The following is a 10,883-nucleotide window of genomic DNA, read 5'->3' as shown; positions in this document are numbered from 1 at the left end:
ACATTGTGTTACTACACAGGACTTTACATTGTTACTAACAACAGGACTTTACATTGTGTTACTAACACAGGACTTTACATTGTGTTACTAAACAGGACTTACATGTGGTTACTAACACAGGACTTTACATTGTGTTACTAACACAGGACTTTACATTGTGTTACTAACACAGGACGGACTTTACATTGTGTTACTAACACAGGACTTTACATTGTGTTCTAACACAGGACTTTACATTGTGTTACTACACAGGACTTTACATTGTGTTACTAACAAGGACTTTACATTGTGTACTAACACAGGACTTTACATTGTGTTACTAACACAGGACTTTACATTGGTTACTAACACAGGACTTTACATTGTGTTACTAACACAGGACTTTACATTGTGTTACTAAACACAGGACTTTACATTGTGTTACTAACACAGGACTTTACATTGTGTTACTAACAACTGTTACAGGACTTTACATTGTGTTACTAACACAGGACTTTACATTGTGTTACTAACCAGGACTTACATTTGTTACTAAAAGCTGTTCAGGACTTTACATTGTGTTACTAACAACTGTTACAGGACTTACATTGTGTTACGTAACAACTGTTACAGGACTTTACATTGTGTTACTAACAACTGTTACAGGACTTTACATTGTGTTATCTAACACACTGTTACAGGACTGTCGCAGTTGTGTTACTAACACAGGACTTTACATTGTGTCACTAACACAGGACTTTACATTGTTTACTAACTTTGGAAACCAGAACATAAGGTGGACAGTGTTTTGTATATTCTTGTGACAGATGTGTGTGGTGCATCGTAACATATGGCTGAAGAGGGAATGAACAATGAAATAATCACACAACACACATCACACACACACACACACACACACACACACACACACACCACACACACCACACACACACACACACACACACACACACACACACACACCACACACACACACAGAGAGTGTAGTCTAGATGTGGATATGACTAGATTTGGCAGCAGGGGGACAATGGAGTCCTGACATATTTTATTTTACCTTATTTACCAGGCAGGTCAGTTAAGAACAAATTCTTATTTTCAATGACGGCCTAGGAACAGTGGGGTTAAATGTGGGTTAACTGCCTTGTTCAGGGGCAGAACGACAGATTTTTACCTTGTCAGCTTGGGGATTTGATCTTGCAACCTTTCGGTTGCTAGTCCAACGCTCTAACCACTAGGCAAAATCAGCATTAGAGAGAGACCAAACACTCAGGAGGAGATGTGAGCAGGGTCAGATTGGGGAGAGACCAAACTCTCAGGGAGGAGATGTGAGCAGGGTCAGATTGGGGAGAGACCAAACACTCAGGGAGGAGATGTGAGTAGGGTCAGATTGGGGAGAGACCAAACTCTCAGGGAGGAGATGTGAGCAGGGTCAGATTAGGGTGAGACCAAACTCTCAGGGAGGAGATGTGAGCAGGGTCAGATTGGGGAGAGACCAAACTCTCAGGGAGGAGATGTGAGCAGGGTCAGATTGGGGAGAGACCAAACACTCAGGGAGGAGATGTGAGCAGGGTCAGATTGGGGAGAGACCAAACTCTCAGGGAGGAGATGTGAGCAGGGTCAGATTAGGGAGAGACCAAACTCTCAGGGAGGAGATGTGAGCAGGGTCAGATTGGGGAGAGACCAAACTCTCAGGGAGGAGATGTGAGCAGGGTCAAATTAGGGAGAGACCAAACTCTCAGGGAGGAGATGTGAGCAGGGTCAGATTAGGGAGAGACCAAACTCTCAGGGAGGAGATGTGAGCAGGGTCAGATTAGGGAGAGACCAAACACTCAGGGAGGAGATGTGAGCAGGGTCAGATTAGGGAGAGACCAAACTCTCCGGGAGGAGATGGAATCCATAGAGCTGGAATCCACCACACAGACATCTCCCAGAGCCAAAACCTCATTCTGGAAGTTTGGAACGCAAAGTGGTGTGACAGCATTTCCTGTATCCATTTAGACTGGCAATATGGAAACCATTAAGGAGCTTGAAGAAAATAAAAAGCTGCAGTACATTGGCCATGTTGTGTTTGCACCGACATCTTGGGTAAATGTGAGTTTGTAATGTGGTGTTTTATCAGCACAAAGCATCCCCTTGAGAGGGATAGAGCTATTGGACAGTTCAACTGAATGAATGTAGTGGATGGGGAATTTGTTCTTCTCAGAATACTCCAACAAGATCTACACTGACGTCCATGTTGTGAAGGACTTTATATCAACTAAATATGTAACAGTGGAATACACCTACAGTTTAAGCACAGGGAAAGCACATGAAAGAAATATGGTGACATCATGTTTCAACAGCATATGCGCTGCAAATGACACATTGTGTCATTACACAGCAGCCCATTAACTAAAAGGGTGTGACTAGGACCAGAGTAGCGGTGACACATCTATCCTCATGTCCTCATTTTGGATTTGACCCAGCTTCTACAGGGCCTTTAGTGAACTACGACACTGTAGACAGACAGACAGACAGACAGACAGACAGACAGACAGAGGCAGACGGAGAGGGAGAGACAGCGACATGGAGAGGGACAGACAGACGGAAAGGGAGAGGGACAGACAGACAGACGGAGAGGGACAGACAGACGGAGAGGGACAGAGACAGAGAGGGACAGACAGACAGACAGACAGAAGGAGAGGGACAGACAGACGTAGAGGGAGAGGGACAGACGGAGAGGGAGAGGGACAGACGGAGAGGGACAGACAGACGGAAAGGGACAGACAGACGGAAAGGGACAGACAGACGGAAAGGGACAGACAGACAGACAGACAGACAGACAGACAGACAGACAGACAGACAGACAGACAGACAGACAGACAGACAGACAGACAGACAGACAGACGCAGCAAAATAATAGGCCTAAATTATAATTATACACTGGCAATAAATAAAACAGAGAGGAAGGAATCAGCAAACTGTGTCATTCTATCTCAATGTGTAACGGCTGTTCTCCTCCTCTTCGTCCGAAGAGGAGGAGTAGGGATTGGACCAAAGCGCAGCGTTGTTATATGACATGATGAATATTTATTAAGGAAAAAATGAATACGGAAAACACTCGGAAAATACAAAACAACAAAACGAACGTAGACAGACCTGAACTAGAGAACTTACATATACACGAAGAACGCATGAACAGGTACAGACTACACAAACGAACGAACAAACAAAACAGTCCCGTGTGGTGCACAGACACAAACACGGAAGACAACCACCCACAACAAACAATGTGAAACAACCTACCTATATATGGTTCTCAATCAGAGGAAAACGTAAAACACCTGCCTCTGATTGAGAGCCATACAAGGTCAATTAAACCTGACACTTAACATAGAACAAACAACACAGACTGCCCACCCAGCTCACGTCCTGACCCACTAAACACAACTATACAAAAGGAAAACAAGGTCAGGAACGTGACATTACCCCCCCCCCCCCCCCAAGATGCGGACTCCGGCCGCAAAACTCAACCTCAAGGGGAGGGTTTGGGTGGGCATCTGTCCACGGTGGCGGCTCCGGACGCTGTCCCCACACCACTATAGTCACTCCCCGCTTCCGTATCCCCCTCCCAATGACCACCCTCCAAATAAACCCACCTAAATTAAGGGGCATCACCGGGATAAGGGACGGCAGCTCCGGACTGAGGGACGGCAGCTCTGGACTGAGGGACGGCAGCTCCGGACTGACTGGCTCAGGCAGCTCCTGACTGGCTGGCTCAGGCAGCTCCTGACTGGCTGGCTCAGGCAGCTCCTGACTGGCTGGCTCAGGCAGCTCCTGACTGGCTGGCTCAGGCAGCTCCTGACTGGCTGGCTCAGGCAGCTCCTGACTGGCTGGCTCAGGCTGGTCCTGGCTGGACGGCTCTGGCTGGTCCTGGCTGGACGGCTCTGGCTGGTCCTGGCTGGACGGCTCTGGCTGGTCCTGGCTGGACGGCTCTGGCAGCTCCTGGCTGGACGGCTCTGGCTGGTCCTGGCTGGACGGCTCTGGCTGGTCCTGGCTGGACGGCTCTGGCTGGTCCTGGCTGGACGACGGCTCTGGCTGGTCCTGGCTGGACGACGGCTCTGGCTGGTCCTGGCTGGATGACGGCTCCGGCTGGTCCTGGCTGGACGACGGCTCTGGCTGGTCACGTCCTGACCCACTAAACACAACTATACAAAAGGAAAACAAGGTCAGGAACGTGACATTACCCCCCCCCCCCCCCCCCCCAAGATGCGGACTCCGGCCGCAAAACTCAACCTCAAGGGGAGGGTTTGGGTGGGCATCTGTCCACGGTGGCGGCTCCGGACGCTGTCCCCACACCACCATAGTCACTCCCCGCTTCCGTATCCCCCTCCCAATGACCACCCTCCAAATAAACCCACCTAAATTAAGGGGCATCACCGGGATAAGGGACGGCAGCTCCGGACTGAGGGACGGCAGCTCCGGACTGAGGGACGGCAGCTCCGGACTGACTGGCTCAGGCAGCTCCTGACTGGCTGGCTCAGGCAGCTCCTGACTGGCTGGCTCAGGCAGCTCCTGACTGGCTGGCTCAGGCAGCTCCTGACTGGCTGGCTCAGGCAGCTCCTGACTGGCTGGCTCAGGCTGGTCCTGGCTGGACGGCTCTGGCTGGTCCTGGCTGGACGGCTCTGGCAGCTCCTGGCTGGACGGCTCTGGCTGGTCCTGGCTGGACGGCTCTGGCTGGTCCTGGCTGGACGACGGCTCTGGCTGGTCCTGGCTGGACGACGGCTCTGGCTGGTCCTGGCTGGACGACGGCTCTGGCTGGTCATGGCTGGACGACGGCTCTGGCTGGTCATGGCTGGACGACGGCTCTGGCTGGTCATGGCTGGACGACGGCTCTGGCTGGTCATGGCTGGACGACGGCTCTGGCTGGTCATGGCTGGACGACGGCTCTGGCTGGTCATGGCTGGACGACGGCTCTGGCTGGACATGGCTGGCTGACGGCTCTGGCTGGTCATGGCTGGCTGACGGCTCTGGCTGATCCTGTCTGGCGGAAGGCTCTGGCTGATCCTGTCTGGCAGAAGGCTCTGGCTGATCCTGTTTGGCGGAAGGCTCTGGCTGATCCTGTCTGGCGGAAGGCTCTGGCTGATCCTGTCTGGCGGAAGGCTCTAGCGGCTCCTGTCTGGCGGAAGGCTAGCGGCTCCTGTCTGGCGGAAGGCTCTAGCGGCTCCTGTCTGGCGGAAGGCTCTAGCGGCTCCTGTCTGGCGGAAGGCTCTAGCGGCTCCTGTCTGGCGGAAGGCTCTAGCGGCTCCTGTCTGGCGGAAGGCTCTAGCGGCTCCTGTCTGTCGGACGGCTCTGAAGGCTCATGGCAGACGGGCGGCTTTGCAGGCTCAGTACAGACGGGCGGCTTTGAAGGCTCAGTACAGACGGGCAGTTCATGCGGTGCTTGGCAGACGGACAGTTCAGACGGCGTTGGGCAGACGGGCAGTTCAGGCGCCGTTGGGCAGACGGGCAGTTCAGGCGCCGTTGGGCAGACGGGCAGTTCAGGCGCCGCTGGGCAGACGGGCAGTTCAGGCGCCGCTGGGCAGACGGGCAGTTCAGGCGCCGCTGGGCAGACGGCAGACTCTGGCCGGCTGAGACGCACTGTAGGCCTGGTGCGTGGTGCCGGAACTGGAGGTACCGGGCTAAGGACACGCACCTTCAGGCTAGTGCGGGGAACAATAACAGGGCACACTGGACTCTCAAGGCGTACTATAGGCCTGGTGCGTGGTACCGGCACTGGTGGTACCGGGCTGAGGGCACGCACATCAGGGCGAGTACGGGGAGAAGGAACAGTGCGTACAGGGCTCTGGAGACGCACAGGAGGCTTGATGCGTCCCGTGTGGCTCAGTTGGTAGAGCATGGCGCTTGCAACGCCAGGGTTGTGGGTTCAATTCCCACGGGGGGACCAGGGTTCAATTCCCAGGGGGGGACCAGGATGAATATGTATGAACTTTCCAATTTGTAAGTCGCTCTGGATAAGAGCGTCTGCTAAATGACTTAAATGTAAATGTAAATGCGTGGTGCCGGAACTGGAGGCACTGGGCTGGAGACACGCACCACAGGGAGAGTGCGTGGAGGAGGAACAGGGCTCTGGAGAAGCACTGGAAGCCTGGTGCGTGGTGTAGGCACTGGTGGTACTGGGCTGGGGCGGGGAGGTGGCGCCGGAAATACCAGTGCGGGGAGGTGGAATAACCCGCACCGGGCTATGTAGGCGAACCGGGGACACCATGCGTAAGGCTGGTGCCATGTAAGCCGGCCCGAGGAGACGTACTGGAGGCCAGATATGTAGAGCCGGCTTCATGGCACTTGGCTCAATGCGCAATCTGGCCCGGCCGATACGAGGAGCTGGTATGTACCGCACCGGGCTATGCACACGTACAGGAGACACCATGCGCTCTACTGCGTAACACAGTGTCTGCCCGTACTCTCGCTCTCCACGGTAAGTACAGGGAGTAGGCGCAGGTCTCCTACCTGACTTCGCCACACTCCCTTTTAGCCCCCCCCCAATACATTTTTGGGGTTTATTTTCGGGTTTCCAGCCACGTCTCCTTGCTGCCTCCTCATACCACCGATCCTGGGCTTTCGCTGACTCCATCGCCTCCCGAGAGCGGCGATTCTCTCCCACCTTAGCCTCAGGGTCCTTCTCCGTTCAATATTTCCTCCCAAGTCCACGAGTCCTGGTTTTTTGGCCGCTGCTGCTGGTTCCTCTCACGCTGCTTGATCCTTGTTAGGTGGGTGGTTCTGTAACGGCTGTTCTCCTCCTCTTCGTCCGAAAAAATGAATACGGAAAACACTCGGAAAATACAAAACAACAAAACGAACGTAGACAGACCTGAACTAGAGAACTTACATATACACGAAGAACGCATGAACAGGTACAGACTACACAAACAAACGAAACAGTCCCGTGTGGTGCACAGACACAAACACGGAAGACAACCACCCACAACAAACAATGTGAAACAACCTACCTATATATGGTTCTCAATCAGAGGAAAACGAAAACACCTGCCTCTGATTGAGAGCCATACAAGGTCAATTAAACCTAACACTTAACATAGAACAAACAACACAGACTGCCCACCCAGCTCACGTCCTGACCCACTAAACACAACTATACAAAAGGAAAACAAGGTCAGGAACGTGACACAATGTGTGTATTTCTATCTCAATGTGTGTCATTCTATCTCAATGTTTGTGTATTTCTATCTCAATGTGTGCCATTCTATCTCAATGTGTGTATTTCTATCTCAATGTGTGTCATTCTATCTCAATGAAACCTCCTCGTCCCCGTAGCTGGGGTTAATTGGACGAGAAACACTGCAATGTAAAGTGTTAAAAGGAGACAAAAGACTCTTGGCCAAGGTTCAAGAGGAGAGCACCTCCAGGCAGTACAGGCTGAGGCTCACTGCTGCTGCAAGAGAAGACTGCGTTCCCCCCATTTCTCTCTGTCTCCATTTAATTACACTGAGGCTGACAGACATGGTGCTTAAAGACACAAAACAAAAAGACAGGGTCCAAAGTAAACAGCAAAGCAGTCATTCATTGAGGGGAGTCACAGACACAGTCCCTACAGTCCCTGCTCCGTTCCAGACATTATTATGAGCCGTCCTCCCCTCAGCAGCCTCCACTGTTTCAGATACAGACACATCCTGGCCACCCTCACTACATAACGATAGCATCTTATAGCCTACAGGACATGCTTCAAGCTTGTCAGACATGAAGTATCTGAATCACAGGAGGCTGCTGACGGGAGGACGGCTCATCATAACGTCCGGAACGGAGCAAATGGAATGTGTTTGATGGATTTGTTATCATTCCACTGATTCCGCTCCAGTCAGTAGAACGAGCCCGTTCTCTCCAAGTCCATTATCTACAGTAAACTGTAGGGACTGTGTCTGTGATGCGCCCTCAATGAAGGTGTCACCAATCTCCTGTGATATGAATACGAGTCAATGATATATAGTAAACTGTAGGGACTGTGTCTGTGACGCGCCCTCAATGAATGACTGCATTGCTGTTTATTTTTGACCCTGTCTTTTTGTTTTGTGTCTTTAAGCACCATGTGTGTCAGCCTCAGTGTAATTAAATGGAGACAGAGAGACATGGGGGGAAACGCAGCCTTCTCTTTCAGCAGCAGTGAGCAGAGCCTCTGTGCAGACCAGTCAAGTTCTTCCACATCGATCTCGACTAACCATTTCTGTATGGACCTCACTTTGTGCACAGGGGCATTGTCATGCTGAAGCGTTAAGATTTCCCTTCACTGGAACTAAGGGGCCTAGCCAGAACCATGAAAAACAGCTCCAGACCATTATTCCTCCTCCACCAAACTTTACAGTTGTCACTATGCATTCGGGCAGGTAGCGTTCTCCTGGCATTCGCCAAACCCAGATTCGTCCGTCGGACTGCCAGATGGTGAAGCGTGATTCATCACTTCAGAGAACAAGTTTCCACTGCTCCAGAGTCCAATGGCGACGAGCTTTACACCACTCCAGCCGACGGCTGGAATTGCGCATGGTGATCTTAGGCTTGTGTGCGGCTCCTCGGCCATGGAAACCCATTTCATGAAGCTCCCGACGAACAGTTCTTGTTGCGTCCAGAGGCAGTTTGGAACTCTGTAGTGAATGTTGTAACCAAAACAGACAATGTTTACACTCTATTCGCTTCAGCACTCGGCAGTCCCGTTCTGTGAGCTTTTGTGGCCTACCACTTCGCGGCTGAGACGTTGTTGCTCCTAGATGTTTCCACTTCACAATAACAGCACGTACAGTTGCCCGGGGCAGCTCTAGCAGGGCAGAAATTTGTTTGACAGGTTGCAAACATTTGGCATGGGTCCCCAGATCCTCAAAAAGTTCTACAGCTGCACCATCGAGAGCATCCTGACCGGTTGCATTACCGTCTGGTATGGCAACTGCTCAGCCTCCGACCGTAAGGCGTTACAGAGGGTAGTGTGTACAGCACTGCGGCCAAGCTTCCTGCCATCCAGGACCTATATACTAGGCGGTGTCAGAGGAAGGCTGAACAATTAATCAAATGACCACGCGGACTATTTACATTGACCGCCCTCATAGTCACTTTACCCCTACCTACATGTACAAATTACCTTGACTAACCTGTATCCCCGCACACTGACTCGGTACCGGTTCCCCCTGTATATAGCCTCTGTATTGTTATTTTACTGTGTTACTTTTGATTTTTTACTTTAGTTTATTTAGTAAATATTTTCTTAACTCTATTTCTTTAACTGCATTGTTGGTTAAGGGCTTGTAAGTAAGCATTTCACGGCAAGGTCTACACTTGTTGTATTCAACGAATGTGACAAATACAATTTGATTTGATCCAATGACGGTGCCACGTTGAAAGTGACTGAGCTCTTCAGTACGGGCCATTCAACTGCCTATGTTTGTCTATGGAGATTGCATGGCTGTTCGCTCGATTTTATACACCTGTCAGCAACGGGTGTGGCTGAAATAGCCAAATCCACTAATTTGAAGGGGTGTCCACATACTTTTGCATATGTAGTTGAGGTCTCGAGTCAGTGCAGAAGAAAGCACATTAGTGATGTCTGCGGTCTCACACACGTGGGCTGGATAACACTGTCTGGATCCGGTAAATTTCAGACAAACATAGATGACAGAATATCGTCAGGGTGATGCTAGAATGATGGGAGGAGGTCAGTTATCATGTGCAGTGTGAGTGATCCCTGCTTATGTTGTGATTGGTTTGATTCTTTTATCTATCTGTATTCTATGTTTGTCTGAAATCTACCGGATCAAGACAGTGTTATCCAATTATGGCTTGCTGTAAAAGATGATTGATTTATGCTCTGGTAAATGCACAACTGATGTGGGAGGGACGTCACCACCATGGGAACTGAATTCAATTTGAATATGGTCCCACCTAGCTATTTTCCCACCAAACATGATTCTTACAGACAACAAATATTTTAAATGGCAACGATAATATCCCAATAAACAAAAAAATATATGATGTTTTTCACATCAACACCTCTCATTCAGACTTCATTCAGACTCAACGTCCCTGAACCATGTGACCAGTTTCAATGACAGAAAGTATTGATGTAAAAAACATCATATGCTTTTTTGTTTATTGGGATATTATCTTTGCCATTTAAAATATTTGTTGTCTGTAAGAATCATGTTTGGTGGGAAAATAGCTAGGTAGGACCATATTCAAATTGAATTCAGTTCCCATGGTGGGGACGTCCCTCCCACATCATTTGTGCATTTACCAGAGCATAAATCAATCATCTTTTACAGCAAGCCATAACTTACAGGAAACTTCTGTTTAAACTTCTCCACTTTCACTCGATAAAGAGGGTTACCTGCATTCTGAAGTCAATTATCGCTTGGAAGTCAATTATTATAATAAAAACACTTATTGAGGTATTGTTATCACTAAATTGTTTCAATTATCACCTCAACATAATACATTATCTTGTCACAGGTTCCAGACCAGCCACGCTGTACATTGTAGATATAATATAATAACATATCCTTACTCCTAAAAGGTGATTATCCACTATTAGATCTATTGATCATCAATAACGTTTTCATTACTAAACTTCAACTACAGATGTAGGATCTTCATTTGAGCCAGTTTGCTACAGCAGGAAAATAATCCTGCAGCAACAGGAAATGTGAATTATTATGTGGATTATAATTAATGGACATTTTTGTAGGGGTTGATACATTTTCCGTGAGGGAAAATCAAGTCTGAAATTTCTAAGTGGAAATAACGAACTTCAGAAGCCTTTTCAAAACCTCAAATACGCTGTACGTTTTACATTTCCTGCACTGTAGGAAAGTTCTCCTGCAACAGGGTGATCAGATTAAGATCCTACATCT

The sequence above is a fragment of the Salvelinus namaycush genome, chromosome 1 (genome assembly GCF_016432855.1).
Source record: "Salvelinus namaycush isolate Seneca chromosome 1, SaNama_1.0, whole genome shotgun sequence".
NCBI lineage: Eukaryota > Metazoa > Chordata > Actinopteri > Salmoniformes > Salmonidae > Salvelinus > Salvelinus namaycush.
Note: the sequence above shows the minus strand (reverse complement) of the source record.